This window comes from Sphaeramia orbicularis, chromosome 5 (genome assembly GCF_902148855.1).
Source record: "Sphaeramia orbicularis chromosome 5, fSphaOr1.1, whole genome shotgun sequence".
Taxonomy (NCBI): Eukaryota; Metazoa; Chordata; class Actinopteri; order Kurtiformes; family Apogonidae; genus Sphaeramia; species Sphaeramia orbicularis.
This window is the reverse complement of record NC_043961.1, coordinates 16,054,444-16,074,945: the sequence shown is the minus strand read 5'-3', so window position 1 is coordinate 16,074,945 and position 20,502 is coordinate 16,054,444.

The following is a 20,502-nucleotide window of genomic DNA, read 5'->3' as shown; positions in this document are numbered from 1 at the left end:
TTCCTTTTGTGTTTTATTAAAGGTTCAGTGTGTCGGATCTGTCGTATTCATGTGATATATGACGTTTATATTAGCATCTCTGTGCCGACAACCTGCTCATGGTTAACATCGACCAACTCCATTCCTACAGGAAACAGGTGCAGTGTTTTGTTTCTTATAAAGAACTGGAAATAACCCTTGACTGATACTGAACCTGTTTACGTAACTATAAAAGTTTGGTAACTGGGAGTAACTATTTTGGTCAGGAAATAGGATTTTTGAGTTTGATTAACTTACAAAAAAAGTTGTTTAATCAATGATAAATTAATCTGGCTGCAATTGGTCTTAATGTCTTGTCAAATTAAAAGCACTTCCTGTACTGGTAAATGACACTGAGCTAACTTCCATTCATGCTACAATATATTAAGTTGAATAATTTCATAACTATTTTTGGTCAGGAAGAGGATTTTGAGTTTGATTAACTTAAAAAAGTTGTCTAATCAATGATAAATTAATCTGGCTGCAATTGAGAAAAGTAGTAGTAGAAAAGTAACCTAAAATGCTGAGTTGAATGGTTGGATAGTGGGGTGATTTTACAACAGATTTAAAGTACAAATAACTTGTCTCTTAATGTTTTCTACTCTAGTAGTTTAAGTTCAATACTTTAGCATTAAAGTTGAACCTACTTAAACCAATTGATTTGTTGATTCATTACTCAAATCATTTAAGTGCCTCAAATTTTGGAGTAACTCTACTTATCTGGGCTTACAGTGTGTATGAATTGCGCTATACAAATAAATCTGCCTTGCCTTACCATTTGCAAACTTTAAGCTTTCCTTTGAGATTATACTGATTTCAGTTTCAGTGTTTAGATACATGCATGCTTCTACATACTTAACCCTCCGGTATCCGGGTGCGCCTTTTAGGCACACTTTGCACTTTGTTTTGAAAAACTTCATATATTTTTCATAATTTAAATAAGGTTAAAATTCAAAACTTGTTAATTTTTGCATGATCTTTAAAATTCTGGCCACCAACTAAAATTTGCACATTGCAAACAAAGAAAATTACCAGACTAGCATCTGTCTCCCAAGTGTGCCCTAAAACGCACTATTTCTTCCATTTGATATGTATGATTAGGGCTGACCTGGATTTACAAAAATAAAATCAAATTAGAGCCGAAAAATTAATCAATATATAATATTAACAGTTTGATTTATAGGTGTGCATTTTACACACACTTGGTGACAGATGCTAGTATTTTTGAATGGTTGACCTAACACCAAAAATAATAATGCAAATTAACCAATGTTGGAGTTAATCATTGACATATGCCGGATGAAAAAATCAAGTGATATTTAATCCACTTTTTATGTAGTATATTGAAAAAAAATAATTGCGTTTCGTTGCATCCAAAAAAACAATTTGTTTGTTTACATTACAAACACGGCATTTAAAGGGTTAAAAAATGTGACAATTATGAGTATTTGGTATTTTTATTTACAGCTCAAGTTGATGAAATAGAAAACAGTTTAAAAGAATTAAAAACAACACTGTATGAACATTTTTTTGACATATTCCACAAGTGTGCCAAAAAGGCACACTTGGTGCTTAGTAAGGGCCTTGCTGGATCGGATACCGGAGGGTTAATATCTGTACTAATAAACTGATATCCCCAAACATAGAGCATCCTCATTCTTTAACCTCAAGTTTTTACATTTCAGTCCCATTCCTCCATATTCTCCCTGCACAAAGTTCAACTCCTTATTTTCCCCTCAAACTACAGAAACTTTTAAGCAACAGGAAACCGAGGCATTGTGTGGCGACAGAGGAAACATGCATATTCAAAGAACGACGCAATAGGCAATCTATTTCAAAAAAAAAAAAAAAAAGTCTCCCTGAACCACTCACTTTAACAGCATCAGAGGACGCTTCAACAACCGCCCAGAAACAGGAAACCTCATGCTAATTTTAGTTCGGCTAAGGCATTCTTTTTTATGCAAAACTGAACACAGTGTTTATTGGTATCACCAGTGACAAACATGCAATTTGCATAAGATGGATATTTGAAGAAGAAAACGTTCCACTAAAAACATCCAAATGAAATCTTTATATGTAGATGACACTGTCAGCGATACTGCAATTATGTTTCGGGCGGCTGACGGGAAACAAGACCAGGACACAAGGCTTTGTGTAATCTACACAAACACACCCGATATGATTATTATGAATCGCACACAGAAAATATCCCACTGGGTTCAAGTAAAAACAGTCTGAAGGTGTGTAAAGGCAAAAGTAAAACGCATAAGACCATTTATATGTGAAATTTAAAGGGGTCATATTATCTAAACCCACTTTTATCAGTCTTTCGTTCATTTATTTGTGTATTTGGACCCTAATAGTTCATACAGTTTGAATTTGAACCCTCCAGGTGCTGCAAAGCTATCTTTATATTCATTTGGGCAAAAATCAACCTGTTTTAATTCCTGCTTAATTTGTTACGTTTTATAACTAGTTACGTCACGACATTTGCACATTTAGGTCAAGACTTCTGACGAACATTTCTCAGAGTACGACATAATTGTTTATCAGCAGCAGCGGTTGTGGTAAAAACTGAAAATATGTCCAAACTTGGAGCTGATTACCTAAATGTTCAGTTGTTGGTTGAACGGGACAGAGCGTACAGCCAACAACCTGGAGGGGGCGGGGCCTGAAGGTGCTCATGCACATTTAAAGGGCCAGCGCTCAAAACCACCTTTCTGGTGTCATTACTCAGAAATAGGGTTGAAGATGGACCTGTGGAGTTGAATTAATGAAGAATTCAGACCCAAGCAGAGCATTACAGTTTATGTAGACCACAGGGAAAGGTTTGAAAATGCAGAATTCCATTTTACAAAGCAAAATATCACTCCTTTAAGACTTTTTAAGACCCTTTTAAGACTACTTAGAACAGAATTTAACCCTTTCATGCATAGTGGTCACTACAGTGGACAGCTATTCTACAGCTGTTCTCTTGTATATTCATGGATTTTGTTGTTCTTTTCGTTGTTTTTTTTTTTTTTTTAACACATATCTTTATTAAAGTTTTAAGACACTACATATCTTTTCTGACATGAATTGGTAACATTATGTAGATCTCTCCTGAGCATAAACCCCCAGAATCACAAGCGTTACCCATAGTTTTCACACAATTTATCAGTAAATACATGTTTCTGTACGTCAAAAATTAAACGTGTGGTGTCCAGCTAAGTGGACATTTTTGCAACTTCATGAAAAATAGGTTCATAAGAATTTTTTTCCATTGTATTTTTTGTATGGTTTTTTTTTTTTTTTTTTTTTTTCTGAATAATTTTTATTTATTTTTCAGAAGAAAATTTTCAATTGCATTGTTTTGTTCATGCCTAAAGAGGAATAAAAACACTCAGGAAAAAATTTTGATTAAGGTTCTCATAATTCGTGCATGAAAGGGTTAATGCCTATTTCACGGCCATACTAGCAAAATTTGTGACTCCTAGAATTTAGGAAAAAGTATCTATTTACTCCAATGCCTTGATTCCCACCGTTCCAAGTCATTTCTCACCAGGGGCTGCAAAGTTAGCGATACAATATCTTGACGTGACTAGTTATAGATATAACAAATTAAGTAGGAAGTGTAACAGGCTGTAGGAGTCCACTCGATTTTTACCGGAATGAATATAAAGATAGCTTTGCAGCACCTGGAGGGTTCAAATTCAAACTTTTTGAACTATTAGGGTCCAAATACAAAAATAAATGAACCAAAGACTAATAAAAGTGGGTATAGCAAAATATGACCCTGTGGAAACCCTGAAAGAAATACTCTGAAATTCAAAATTTCAACCTTATTGTGTTATTAGAGGACCTTATTATTGTACTTTTGTGATTTCTTTCTAAATTTGTATTGTTATTTAGAAAATCAAGATTAATCAAGTTACCATATTTGGTTCCTTGCCCATAAGTGGCAAATAGATTAAAATAAAGAAATCCGAAGAAATATATATAAAAAAAATACAAGAAAAGTGTATGTGAAAATTACCAAAAATAGTCACTTGCCCGCTCAAGAGTTAAAAGTCCAGCATGACGGTCTAAACCAAAACAGAAACTAGACTTTTAAACAACTCTGTGGTTCATCCTTTCTCTTTTCATTATTTCTGTTTGTTGCTTTCTGATCCTGCGGTAATAATTATTGGAGCCATCCAAGGACACAACCGCTCTTATCTGGCGTAACACTTTTCAATATTTTGGTTACAAATGGACCACTCGGCTCGCTCTAACCTCATAAATTCCTGGGCAGAAATGAATTGGCTGTGTGTTCGTTGCCAAGGGCTAACTCTGCTCCATTTGTAGCAGTAGATAGAGGCTGAGCCACAATCGCTGGCACGGCAGCGTTCGACAGGCGTTTGTTGACTGCGTTTCAACAACGCCGCACGCCTGCCAACCCTGTGTTTCCACAGCCTGATGGACTCAGAACCATCCTACCAAAGTAAAAGGCTGTTCTGAGTGTTTTAGGTACGAACTGAGTCTGTGGAAAGGGCGAATACATGGAGGAAGAATACAGGCCTGAACAAGAGGCTAATTTACCCCAACAGGATTTATTACACCAGAATAGAATAGAATAGAATAGAATAGAAGGGAGTAATAGAGTAGAGTAGAGTAGTAGAGTAGAGGAGAATAGAATAGAATGGAATAGAGTACAGTAGAGTAAAGTAGAATAGAACGGAGAACAGTAGAATAGAATAGAGTATAATAGAATGGAGTACAGTAAAGTAAAATAGAATGGAATACAGTAAAATAGAATAGAGTAAAATAGAACAGAAATAAGAAGAGTATAGTGGAGTAGAATAAAGTAGAATAAATGGAGCACAGTAGAACAGAGTATAATTAAAATGGAGTCCAGTAAAATAAAGTAGAATAAAGTAAAATAGAACGGAATACAGTAGAATAGAATAGAATAGAATAGAATAGAATAAAGTACAATAGAATAGAATAGAAAAGAATAGAATAGAATAAAGTACAATAGAATAGAATAGAACAGAAGGGAGTAGTAGAGTAGAGTAGAGTAGAGTAGAGTAGAATAAAATAGAGGAGAATAGAATAGAATAGAATGGAATAGAGTACAGTAGAGTAAAGTAGAATAGAATGGAGAACAGTAGAATAGAATAGAGTATAATAGAATGGAGTACAGTAAAGTAAAATAGAACAGAATACAGTAAAATAGAATAGAGTAAAATAGAACAGAAATGAGAAGAGTATAGTAGTAGAAAAAAGTAGAATAAAATGGAGTACAGTAGAATAGAGTATAATAAAATGGAGTCCAGTAAAATAAAGTAGAATAAAGTAAAATAGAACAGAATACAGTAGAATAGAATAGAATAGAATAGAATAGAATAGAATAGAATAAAGTACAATAGAATAGAATAGAAAAGAATAGAATAGAATAAAGTACAATAGAATAGAATAGAATAGAACAGAAGGGAGTAGTAGAGTAGAGTAGAGTAGAGTAGAATAAAATAGAGGAGAATAGAATAGAATAGAATAGAATGGAATAGAGTACAGTAGAGTAAAGTAGAATAGAATGGAGAACAGTAGAATAGAATAGAGTATAATAGAATGGAGTACAGTAAAGTAAAATAGAACAGAATACAGTAAAATAGAATAGAGTAAAATAGAACAGAAATGAGAAGAGTATAGTAGAGTAGAAAAAAGTAGAATAAAATGGAGTACAGTAGAATAGAGTATAATAAAATGGAGTCCAGTAAAATAAAGTAGAATAAAGTAAAATAGAACAGAATATAGCAGATCAGAATAGAGTACAATAGAAGAGAATGGAGTAGAGTACAGTAGAGTAGAGTAACGTACAACAGAATGGAGTAAAGTAGAATAGAATAGAGTATAATAGAATGGAGTACAGTAAAATAGAATAAAGTAAAATAGAACAGAATAGAATAGAACGGAGTACAGTAGAGTAAAGTAGAATAAAGTAAAATAGAACAGAATACAGTAGAATAGAATAGAGTGCAATAGAACAGAATGGAGTAGAGTACAGTAGAGTAGAGTAACGTAGAATGAACAGAGTACAGTAAAATACAATAGGTATAATAGAATGGAGTACAGTAAAGTAGAATAAAGTAAAATAGAACGGAATAGAATAGAATAGAATAGAATAGAATAGAATAGCCTTTATTGTCATTGTGTACAATGACATTAGTTGTGCTACTCCAGTCAGTGCGAACCATATTAATAAAAAATAAACCCAATATGTCAGAAAATAAGAATAGAGGGAAAAAAATGACCAAAACTAAAAATAAGATAAGAAAATAGAAAAAAAGTTTACAGAGTAAAATCTCATAAGATAACTTTTTTATGATGTGGCGCTATATAAATAAAATTTGATTGATTGATGAAATAAGAACAAACTAAAAGCAGAAAAAATAAGAAATAGACAAAATATTAACAGTATGTAACAGTATGTATATCTATGAACTCGCCTATATATAAACACTGCATTTATGTTTGATAAATATTGAATAAATATTTCATTGTTATTGCAGAAACAGAGGGTTTTGTACAGCTACTTGCACATAATTCATCTTATACAGAATTACTGCACATTTGTGGACGTGATTGTAGAGAACAAAACGACTGTTCTGTATGAGATGATGAAGTGAACGTAACTTAACTTCACCCAAAGCCTATTTTCAGTCCAGATGAATATCTCCATTACTCATAAATCCTCACTTATTTTCAACACGACTGCTGTGGAAATACGTGTGAAATCCTCTGTGGACGTATCTGTCCTTATTGAATGTAACGGTATGAACCAGCTGCTAAACCCACCTCAGTACAGGCGTCAGGTACTCCATATCTTCTCACACATGCAGGTTTTCACTGGCCTCCTACACTCACATCCTTCCACTCAGATACCAGCTCCACTCAAAACATCGTGTGTGAACGTTTTCTGGGCTCTCGGAAAATTCTGACATCGCAACTTTGGATGTAATTACTGGACGAGTGTGAACTGGTGTTGAAATGTGTTTTGTGTGTTGTCGTTTGCAGATGCTGATGGAGTTAGCGGTCGAAATTAGCAGCTGTTTGACTGAGTCGCCGTTTTTTTTGTTTTGTTTTTTTGTTCCTCATCATGCAACTCCCTTTGGATCGTCTTTGTTAGAAGATAAACACATACAGCTAGAAGTTCATGGAAAGTTTTAAGAAGATGCGTTTTTTAAAGACTTTAGAAAAAGATACACGTTTGATGTTAAAAAGACGTGGGACTAAGGCGCCTTAGAAGTGAAAATGTTTCAGTTCATAATGTATTTTTGATAAGGCTATCATTAATTTATTTGATCCGCCTAGACAACTTTTGATCCATGAGTCTAAGATTGATTGCGTTAGTCTCCGCCCACTAACTCAGGGGAGATCGTGTATTTTCCTCATTCCAAAGTAGACGAAACATTGTTGAATGACTTTGTGATTATTTCTCCCGTTTCAGGTAAATACTGTGTACCTTTGCCGCTACCAGTTATCAATAGCCTATAACAGTAGTCGCTTTTCCAATCGGACATCTGCGCAAAACTTTACCGATATTTACTAAATGTCGAAAAAACAGAAGAGCATTATGTCGGTTTTTCCATTAAATCACAAATGCGATGATTTGTTTATTTATTATCGCGAGATGACATGAGAAGTCATTCCATAAACATGGCGACGAACATAAATATGGTGTTGATTTACAGATATACATTATTATTATATATTACCCCTCTATCTCGTACTAAATTAAAAAATGATTGGGTTTCCTGGTGTGTCCACACATACGGCGACATGTTTCTTCTTCGCTTGTTTTAACATCCGTCAACATCCGTTTTTTTAATTCACCTGACTCTATTTGCGAAAAACGGTCCTTCCGTTGCAGTTTTGCGTGATATACCATTTGCGCTATGCCCGAAAAACCACCCCTTGCCAGCGCAAAAAGTTTTAATCGAAAAATTAGACTTTTGGTGAAATTGTCGTTTTTCCATTAGGTAAATTTTTATGGGCAAGTTATTTGGGCAATTTGAGGGTCAATGGAAAAGCGACTATTGATTCACCAGTAAAACCCATGGAGTTGGATCAACGACAGTGGATGGACACACTGGATTTATGTTCAGTTAATGATATTTTTGACTGAAACAGTCACATTTTCTTCAGTTTTCTCTGTTTTTGATGTAATAACCCTCAACTGTACTCTCAGCTTTATGAACATCTACATAATCAGTAAATTAAATATTGGAAAACACCTCATTTTGACTGAAAAATGTAAAATACAGAGGATAATATTACAATAAATGATGATGAATCACTTTAAAAAGGTTAAATAGAGAGAAAAATCATTTGGGAACTAACACTAAAGTAGCTCTGGGTGTTTATGGGTTAAACGTACAACTGTTGAACATGTGCAGGTCTGTCTACTGTCATTTCACTGAACTAGCGCAGCTTTAAACTGTAAAGCAGGGTGTCAAACTCATCTTAGTTCAGGGGCCACATCCAGCCTAATATGATATAAAGTGGTCCGGACCAGAAAAAATGTAAATAATAGGATAAGAACTTAGAAATAATTTCAACTCCAAAGTTTTCTCTATGTTTTTGAGTGAAAAAAGTAAAATTCCGTAATTAAAACGTTTCCATCTACGAACTGTACTTGAACGTAACATGAACAAATGTGAACAACCTGAAAATTCTTATGAAAAATAAGTGTAATTTTAACAATATTACACCTCAGTTTATCATTTCTACATGTGCATCCCAATTTACAAATCACAGTGAATCTACAAATACACAAAACATTAAATAATTGGCAGAATATTGTTAAAGTACTACATACGCCTCTTAAGACATTTCAGGTTGTTCATATTTTTTGTGAAAAGCCAGTCTGTACATTTTTGTGTAATTTTACTTTTTTGACACTAAAACAAAAAGGAAAAAATAGCTTTTTTTTCATTATTTATAGGTTATTATGATAGTATTTTACTGGTCTGACCCACTTTAGATTGAACATCCTTGATTGATAATATCTTCAGTGTAAATTTTACATTTCAGAAATTCATCCCAGGGGCCGGACCCTTTGGCGGGCCGGTTTTGGCCCCCGGGCCGCATGTTTGATACCTGTGCTGTAAAGGCAAGCTGGTTGTCATTTTTCCATTAGGTAAATTTTTATGCACAAGTTAGGGCTGAAAGATATATCGTTATTGTATCGATATCAAGATATGAACATTCAAGATATTAATATCAAAAAAGCAATGATATAAACGATATAGATTTCCCCCGTGCTCGCCCTGCATGTACAGCTCTGGAATCCACAACAAATTTCATTTATTTGTACTTTATGTTAATGTTGATGACTGGCAGTGAGTTCTATAAATAAACTGCACTTTCCACATTCTTTTGTATTATGATGACAGTATTTTTCTGAAAAATGCTCGGTTTTCACCAAACCCGTAGTCATATCGTATCGTATCGATATCGAGATATCTGGCATGAATATCGAGATATGAAATTTTGTCCATATCGTTCAGCCCTAGCACAAGTTAAATTTGCGCAATTTGAAGGTCAATGGAAAAGCGATAACAGTGAAATACAAAGGAAAATAAGAAATTTGGTATTTATATAAATATTATATAAATAGAAAATCAGAATTAAACATTCTTAAAATTTAACTGGCATTATATATTTACGTTATTTACATTTTATTTGTATATATCATTATACACAATAAACAATATATTTATTATTATATTTCATATTTGCATTTACAACTGAAATCCCTCTTGTTTTCTGTCCGTGTCTGATGAAACAAACACGTTTTACTAGTCTTATTATTCACGTTCCCAAGGAGTAACGATAAATACAGTTCAGTCGTGGTCTATTTCTGCTGCATTCCAGAAAAGCTGCCTAAACAGAGGTCCCTGAACGCCCCACATCCATTTCTCCGGTGTGACTCTGGGTTTGTGATGCAGCGCAGAACCAACCTGCTGCTCATTCTACTCTACTACTGTATGTGCCATACACAGGAGGCCAACCGCCGCTTCACTTTCATTGTACGTTCACAGATGTTCTTTTCATGCGCTTCTTCCCAGGCTTTTATCTGGTCCTGGTGTGTCGGAGTCGTGCTGAACACAGAGAAGTGGGTCACCATTAAAATCATCACCCTGTGTTTCTCTTAACGCTACCTTTACCAGGCCTCCCAGTAGACCGCACCACCTTCAACAGGCTGCCATGTTTTTTTTTTTTTTTTTTTTTTCGTTTCTTCCACTGTTACGACCTGATTCATCTGCATGCGACTCTGTTAGAAACATGTCAGCGAGAAGCACCAGGTTAGCGCCACGGGGAAAACCCTCAGCGTACCAGAACCCGGCAGCTGCATTACATTATTATGACAGGCAGAGATTTCTAAATGTTAAAAAGGAGGAGAATATATGTAGAGATGTTAGAGGGAGCTTTCATCTTTACACTCCTCACTTTTCTCCTTGACAGTCTAAGGACTATTTTGCTCAAATGAAAGTATGGTGGTTGACTTCTGTATTTTATTGTGGTACTCGGAGCGTTTACAGGGCTTCTGTATCTTATAAGATCACAAGCCTATTTGTTCAGAATATTACGGACTTAGTCTTCGTCTTAAACCTGGTGAATACACGGAGCCGTAACCTTGAGAAGAAAAGCTGCTGCTGTTCGTTAAGCTGATGAAAGGGAAGGAATTTTTTTTATTATTATGGCTACAAATGTAAGAAAAACACAGAAATATACAGGTATGTCCATAAAGTCTCTTTACAGTTTAACACATTTATTATAAAAGCAATAAATAGACAAATCTGTGGAAAATATTACAAAATGAATAGTAGATATAGAAGTTTTTTGGGGGGTTTTATAGGGCTGGGCAAGTTAATGTGTTATTACCATGTTAACGCATTCATTAACAATTTCATGCACAAATTATGAGAACTTTAAATCAAAAATTTTTCCTCAGAGTTTTTATTCCTCTTTAGGCATGAAAAAAACAATGCGATTGACAAATTTCTTCTGAAAATAAATAAATAAATAAATAATAATAATAATAATAATAATAATAATATAATAAATAATAATAAATATCATCATCATCAATAATCATAATAATAATCATCAATAATAATAATAATTTAAAAAATTAAAAATACATAAAATAATAATGAAAAAAAATCTTATAAACCTATTTTTCATTAAGTTGCAAAAATGTCCACTCAGCTGGACACCACATGTTTAATTTTTGATGCACAGAAACATCTATTTACTGATAAATTGTGTGAAAACGATGGGGAGGGCTTGTGATTCTGGGGGTTTATGCTCAGGAGAGATCTACATAATGTTACCAATTCATGCCAGAAAAGATATGTAGTGTCTTAAAACTTTAATAAAGATATGTGTAAAAAAAAAAAACAACGAAAAGAACAACAAAAATACATGAATACACAAAAGAACAGCTATAGAATAGCTGTCCACTGTAGTGACCAGTATGCATGAAAGGGTTAAATAACGCCAACATTTTTTTTTTATTATCTCACGTTAATGCCGTTTTATTCTAATTCCTATTCTTCTGCCCCTGCTTGTGTGCGTGTAGCGATTAGCTCGGCAGATAGATCACAGGTTTCCCAAGAAAAGCCGGACGCCGAAAACTTCTCTCCAAATCTTTTACTGGAGACTCACTGTAAAACTGCAACATACATACAAATATGTCTCAGTTCTGTTCACTGCCTTAGTACATTTACATGGCATTATACATGTAATGAATAGGAAAAAGATCGCTAGCTCGGTGCTAACTTGAATGGGAAAATCCATAGACACGCTAACGATTAGCATTTACAGATGAACTTAAGATTTACAACGTCTTTTTATCCAGCAACAAAAGTTCACATCAGAGATATTTGATACTATTCATTCTTACAACAACTGACCATAAAATACTCAGAGGCAAACGTTTTTCGGCCCATACAAACAGAGTGAAAGAAACATGTCTGTTAGTTCCTTCTTATGCCCAAACTGGCTCCGGGAACGCCGCAAGGACAAAACATACGACCACTAGAGGGCCCCCTTTGCTTTTTTTTAACAATTGAACATCACATATTATTGGGCTCATTAGTATTAGTACTTATTAGTGGGTTTAAGACTCCTGTCAATCACTCACAACCGGAAATAAACTGGTGGGGACATAAACACGGAGAAAAGTACCGGTCTTTTCCATGGACATTTTCATTTTAAATGTCTTCACATGGTGGGGTTGAAAAGGACACAGTTGTTTGGAAGCACAGCAATGTGGAATTATTTTTTTTATCACTGGAGTACTTCAAGTCTGAACTATCACTTAAAGGCAATTTAAAGGCAATACACATTGTTGATGCCGGCAAACCCCCCCCCCCCCCCCAATATAACTTTGCAATTAATCGTGATTAATCTCAGAAATCCTCACAATTAATTGCGATTAAAATTTTTTATCACTGCCCAGCACTAGTTTTTTTCCCTCGTTTAATCCACCTCTATATGGACACCTCATCAATGGTGTTAATAGTTGTTCTTCCATTGGACATTTGTGCAAAACTTTAACGAGATTCACTAAATGCCAAAAAACAGAGGTGTGTAATGTTGGTTTTACCACTAAGTCACAAATGCGATGATTTGTTTATTTATCATCGCAAGATGCCACAAAAAGTCATTCCATACACATGGCAACAAACGTAAATACCTGTTCTTTTGAATCTAGAATGCTCGTTACCCCTCCTTTATCCTGTACGAAATTCAAAAATGATTGGGTTTCCTGGTGTGTGTTTTAAAACTCTTCTTCTTCCCTTGTTCTAACATCCATTAACATCTGTTTTTTTGTTCATGTGACTATAGTTGCAAAAAAAGGTCTTTCCATTGCAGTTCTGCACGATCTACCAATTTCCCTAGGCCCGAAAAACCACCTCTTGCCAGTGCAAAAACTTTTGATCGAAAAATGAAACGTTTGGCGAAATTGTCGTTTTTCCATTAGGTCAATTTTTATGCGCAAGTTATATTTGCGCAATTTGAGGGTCAATGGAATAGCAATTACAGTGAAATATAAGGAAAATAAGAAATTTAGTATTTATAGTAATATTCGTATAGAGAATTAGAATTAAACATTTTTAAATTAATATGGTATTTACATATTTACATTTTATTTTTATATATTATTACACACAAGAAACAATATATTATTATTAAAACTCGTCCTCTTTCCTTGTAACATCCATTAACATCTGTTTTTTTGTTCATGTGACTATAGTTGCGGAAAAAAGGTCTTTCCATTGCAGTTCTGCACAATCTACCAGTTTCCCAATGCCCGAAAAAACCATCTCTTGCAAGTGCAAAAAATTTTCATCAAAAAACGAGAGTTTTCGCGAAATTGTCATTTTTCCATTAGGCAAATTTTTTTGTACAAGTTGTATTCGCGAAATTTCAGGGTCAATGGAAAAGCAACTAATGGCATCAGTGATCTTTGGCTTCAGTATAGTGAAAATAAAATAATAAAATAATAAAATAAAATAAATAAAAACAAACAAAAATAAACAATGTGTCGGAAAATAAGAATAAACCAAATATAAAAGAACAAAAAAACAAAACAAAAAGTAAAACAAGAATAGAACTAAAGGTAGAATAGACATAAATACGAATAGACACAATATAAATAGTATGTATACCTGTGAATGAGTCTGTATCTGAATAAATATTGACTAAAATATGGTAAATATGTCATAGACCAATAACATGACAGGAAGTCATTGCATTTAAGAATAAATACATGGTCAAAATTATCTGTTGAAGATCAAACTGAGCATCAGTATGGAGACAAAAGGTGATTTAAGTGACTTTGAACATGGCACCGTTGTTGGTCGGACTATTTCAGGAACTGCTGATCTACTGGGATATTCACCACACAGCCATCTCTAGGGTTTCCTGAGGATAGTCCAAAAAGAGAAAATACCCAGTGAGAGGCAGTTCTATGGGGTCCAAAGGCCTCGCTGGCACCAGAGGTCAGAACAGAATAACCAGACCAATTTGAGCTGGTAGTAAGGCAACAGAAGAGAAGCAGATAGGCTACAGCCGTGGTGTATACACTCAACGGCCACTTCATTAGGTACATCTATTCATCTATACCTAAACCCAAGGGTGTCGAACTCATTTCTTCCAGGGGCCGGACCAGTAAAGTAGCATCGTAACCAATAAAAATGGCAACTATTTCTCTTTGTTTTAGTGCAATAAAAACATTAAATTATGAAAATATTTACATTTACAAACTATCCTTTAACAAAAAACACGTGAATAACCTGAAAAAACTGAAATTTATAAGAAAAATAAGTGCAGTTTGAACAATATCATGCCTCAACTTATCATTTATACAAGTGTATTACACACAATGTTACACAAACATTTGGTAACAAGCATAATATTGTTAAAAATGTGGATTTTGGAACTAAAATAATAACAATTTCTCATTCAATTCGTCATTTGGCCAGGTCATTGTTCTTCTTAGTGGTTCTTTGAGCTGGACTAGTTTTGCTTCAGAAGAGCAAAGCTAGTCCAGTTGAACCTAGACAAATGGAGTTGTCACTGTTTATAGGTTATGATGCAGTTATTTTACTTTAGATCATATTGGTCTGTATGTGGAACCTGAACTAAAATGACTTTGACACCCTTGATTGTTAAAAATCTTCAGTGTAATTTTTGCACTTCCCAAATTCATCCCGCGGGCCAGACTGGACCTTTTGGGTGGCCGGTTTTGGCTGCATGTTTGAGACCCCTGCCTTAACCCGTAAATCCCTAGTGCTACTTTTGTGGTAGTTCCTAAATGATTTTTCCTCTATATTTAATATTTCACAAGTGATTTAACACCATTTATTAAAAAACAATCCTCCGTATTTTGCATTTTTCCAGCAAAAATCAGGGATTTTCCAATATTTCATTCACTGATCATGTAGATATTCATAAAACTCAGATTAACCCTTTCATGCATAAATTATGAGAATTATTAGTCAAGATATTCTTACTGAGTGTATTTATTCCTACTTAGGCATGAAAAAAAAATTGTGATTCATTTTTGTTTCTCATGGAGTTAAAAATGTCCACGCATTTAATTTTTGAAGTAAAGAAACATTTTTTAAAACCCAATATCAGAATGTGAGATGAAAACACTGAAATAAAAACATTTTAATGCTGCTAATCTGATGTTTTCTTACATTTTAACATATTCTAATGCTCGTTACTACTCACGTAATGGAGACAATATGCAAAACAAACAAACAAAAAAACATTTTGTCTTACAAATAACAACTGATTTACACTAAAACATATTACTCCAGATCAGGTTTATCAAACACAGCAAAGTTACAGTAATGGTATGAATTTCAGTGTATGGGATGATGTTTAAGTGTCCACTGTGTTGGCTGATATGGAACTAAAACAACAAATCCATGAATATACAAGAGAACAGCTGGAGAATAACTGTCCACTGTAGTGACCAGTATGCATGAAAGGGTTAAAGTTGATGGTTATTGTATCAAAAATAGAGAAAACTAAAGACAAAGGGGCTTTTTTAACTGAACATAATCCCAGTGTGTCCATCCACTGTCACTGTTCCAACTAAAATCAATGTTGTAGAAGATGATGGTGTTTCCACGGTAACTACAGAGCCTCTGAACATCCAAATGGGTCATATCTGATGACCACGAAAAGACGACAAACTGTATTTTACACCAATTATTGACATGGATTGATAGGATTAGTGGATTAAACCTTTTAGATCAGTAGGTGGTTTTAGTGGGTGGGGGCTGTTTGGGTCTATATGGGTTAAGGCGAACGTCCCATAGGCCATGGATAGTCGAGGTAACCAGCTGAAAATCAAACCGAGCATCAGAATAGAGACGAAAGGTGATTTAGATGACTGAGTATTTCAAGAAATGCTGATCTACAGGGATTTTCCCCCACAGCCATCTCTAGGGTTTCCAGAGGATCAGTTCAAACAGAGAAAATACTCAATGAGAGGCAGCTCTATGGGGTCAGAGGTCAAAGGAGAATGACCAGACTGGTTCGAGCTGATGGAAAAGCAACAGTAAATCAAAAAACCAATGGGAGGCACATGTGGAAGAGCATCTGTGAATGTAAAACATGTCGAACCTTGAAGCAGATGAGGCTACAGCAGTGGTGTATACAGTCACTGGCCACTTTATTAGGTACATCTGTTCAATTATACCTTAAGGCAACTATCTCCATGGTCAAGGCAATCTGTTGGAAATCAAACTGAGTATCAGAACGGAAAAGAAAGGTGATTGTGATGACTGAGTATTTCAAGAACTGCTGATCTAATGGGATTTTCGACACAGAATGGTGCAAAATGAGAAAATATCTAGAGAGAGGCACTTCTAGGGGGTTAAAATACCTTGTTGATACCAGAGGTCAAGAGGCCAGACTGGTTTGAGCTGATGGAAAGGCAACAGTAAATCAAATAACCACAGGATACAACCGAGGTGTGTGGAAGAGCATCTCTGAACACACAACACAACAAACCCTGAAGCAGATGGGCTACAGCGGTGGTGTATACAGTCAGCGGCCACTTTATTAGGTACATCTGCTACTGCTAAGGTGTACCTAATAAAATGGCCAGGCAGTGCATGTGGGAGTGTTTACATTTATAAATAATGGTAGTTATGACTGGATTTCACCTGCCCTTGTGTTGTATGAATACATAAAGCCTGATAATCAGTGTTTACAAGGAAAGAAAAAAAATATTTAAGAGAACCTGGAAATTTTTGTATCATTAGCCATGTTCGGACACAAATTGGAGGGGCGGTTAACCCTTTAACAACAGCAATCTCTCTACCGCTGCATTTTACACTTCAAATTACTGTAACTCCTGAACTGTTTGCACTTTCCCAAAATCCTGACTTCCGCACAGGCTAAAAAACACCTGGAAATAACCAAAAATATGGAGCCTTAATATGGATACTGAATGTTCAAGGCCAAAAAGCATATTTGAGCAGATGTAAAATAGCTGAAAGTTTATTTTTACAATCTCAAAAAATATTGTTATCCAATCCAACTTTATTTATATAGCACTTTAAAACGATCACAGTGGACCAAAGTGCTGTACGGAGGACTAAAACCACAGTAAAGAAAATAATAAAAGCATTAAGAAACAATAAAACAAAAAAATCAAATAAATAAAACAAGTTAAAGTATTAAACATATGGACATATTATAGTTGTTTCTGATAAAGAAATATGCTAAAAATTTGAAGTCTGTTCTGTGGTGTCCTAGAAACCAGTATTTTAATCAAAAGTATTTAACCTGTATTCATTTGCGTGCCAGAAGTTATTCTTAGTGTAATGTGAAGATTGTGCCAGTGTAACTGACTTTTTTTCTTGGGAGAACCACGACCACAAGTCAAGAAGGGGGGCTTCCGTCATGACTAGAATAATGTTTATAATATTATTTTTAAAAAAAAAAGAAAAAAAGAAAAAGGGGTACGGTTTATAGCTAAAATCCAAGCTATATTTTGCGATATAAAAATGGTCTCCCGAAGTGGAAAAGATAGATAGATAGAGTAGAGATAGATAGATAGATAGATAGATAGATAGATAGATAGATAGATAGATAGATAGATAGATAGATAGATAGATAGATAGATAGATAGATAGATAGATAGATAGATAGATAGATAGATTAAATTAAGTGTATATACAACTTATAATTGAACATCCTAGGATTAATAGAATATTTCTAATTCGGATTAATTAGATCCTGGATTTAATCATTTATTTATTACTATTTAGTTTTCAAAATATGAGGAACCTGTAAGATTCTTCATGAATTTGTGTTGTAAATAGGGATGTAATGATATGAAAATTTCGTATCACGGTTACTGTGACCAAAATTATCACGGTTATCATTATTATCGCGATATTGTTGAAATTGTGCTCAAAATGTTCAAATACTTATACACACACACTGAAATAATTTAACCAAGTTGTATTTTGAAAAATAAATAAATAAAATGAAGTAATACCCACAATGTACTTACTGTTGACAGAAACATGAAAATATTAACATGTAAACAATCAAATATACAAATGTGCTTTAAAGATGGCACCTTATGGACACTGTTTGACCCTTTTCCACATCAAGTTTCAGTTGTTTGAGTTTCTTTTCGTAGATAGATAGATAGATAGATAGATAGATAGATAGATAGATAGATAGAGATAGATAGATAGATAGATAGATAGATAAGATAGATAGATAGATAGATAGATAGATAGATAGATGTACTTTATTAATCCCCAAGGGGAAATTCAAAATACAGTCAGTTGGATCTGCAGGTTTTTTCAACTCAGTGTTTATTTTGTACTATAATAAACACTTTGCGCAACTCGGAATGCTTCCCGATCTCCGATTTCATCTTTGACTCTGACTGCAATTACTTAACGAAGCTCCACAACCTTCCAGAGTAGAGAGTGTGGAAGAACTCCAAAAGAGACCAGTGACTTCTACCACCCTGAAACTTCCACAACAGTTTTTTTTTGTTTGTTTTTACAAAAATAAACTGTTTTTAGCATTTATTATTTATAATAAGTACAATTAATGGTCAGATATTGGATGTTAAGTTCTTCCTCAAGACAAAAGTGCAAAATAATTGGCAAAAAACATTTATTTATTTATTTTTTTTACACTTTTATTGCAAGAAAACATGAAGACATCTCAGCAGCCTGTTAAAATGGTAGTCTGAAAAAGATTAAAAATTACCAATGGGATTTTTCTTGGGAACTTCCATACTATGTAGCATTTTTGATACTTTTCATGTATGTATAGAAGCCCTGTTTGTTAACATTAACCCTTTCATGCATACTGGTCACTACAGTGAAAAGCTATTCTTTTTTTTTGTAACTTATTTTATTAGTTTTAAAAGAACAACAACAACAACAAAAAAACACAACAGAAATAAATAAGTCTGGGTAGCACAGTCTTATCAGTTATTTTGCTTATATAATGTCCATTTTTTCCACTTTTTGTTCATTTGTGGTTCTTGTAGTCTCAATCTGTGTGTTAGTTTTCCATTAGAAATATGTCCTCGATCGTAGTTATCCATTGATCCTTTGATGGTACGTTCATCTTCCCCCAATTCCTTGTTATACACTTTTTTGCAGCTATCAACATCACCTTTACCAAATATTTATCGTATTCACGTATAGTGCCATCACCAAAGTTGCATAAATAAAGAATTTCAGGTTTCTTTGGAATTGTGTATCCTAATACTTGACATAGGACATTGCAGATCATTTCCCAATATTCCGAAAGTTTTGAACATTTCCAAAAAACATGAGAATGGTCAACATCCATCTCCCCGCATTCTCTCCAACATTCCTGATGCCTCTGGAACTGTTTACTTTTAAACTTGGGTGGAATAAAAAATCTTATAAGGTTTTTCCAGGCAAATTCCCTCCATGTCCGAGAGCTAGTAGTTGTATGATGTAATTTCCATATGTTTAGCCAATCTATATCATCAATTTCTATGTCAAATTCTCTTTCCCATTTCACTTTTACATAGTAAGTTGGTGGACAGCTATTCTACAGCTTTTCTCTTCTATATTCACAGATTTTGTTGTTTTCGTTTTTTTGTTTTTTTTCCACACATATCTTTATTAAAGTTTTAAGACACTACATATCTTTTCTGACATGAATTGGTAACATTATGTAGATCTCTTTTGAGCATAAACCCCCAGAATCACAATGCTCTCCCCATAGTTTTCACACAATTTATCAGTAAATACATGTTTCTGTGCGTCAAAAATTAAACTGTGGTGTCCAGCTGAGTGGACATTTTTGCAACTTCATGAAAAATAAGTCCATAAGATTTATTTATTTTATTTTTATTCATTTATTTTAATTTTTTTAATGTATTTTTTAAAATTGTTTAAACTATTTTTATTTTATTTTTTTAAATTTATTTTTCAGAAGAAAATTTTCAATCGCATTGTCTTTTTTCATGCCTGAAGAAGAATAAAAACAATCAGGAAAAAATTTTGATTAAGGTTTGTTGAGCAGCATTATGTAATAAATTCCCATTATGCAATAAAAGTTCAAAATATAATAAGAATGTCACGTCATCTTGTAATAAAGCCGCATTATGTAATAAACTGACGCATTTTGTAATAAACTACCTCAGTGCATTATGTAGTAAATTTTTTTGCATTATGTAGTAAGTTATTACAATTTGAAAAATTTATTACAAAATGTACGTGACCCATTTTTATTTTCAGGAAAATGTAATGTGCTAAATTTATCTTTAAACTGTGTGGTTAAAGTTCTGATTCCATTACCTGTAGCTCCTGTGACTAATTTCTTCTAAATTGCTCTGAAATTATATTACTTTGGATTGTTATTACATAATGAACCATGTTATTAAATTTTTTTAAAATAAAAATGTGTCAA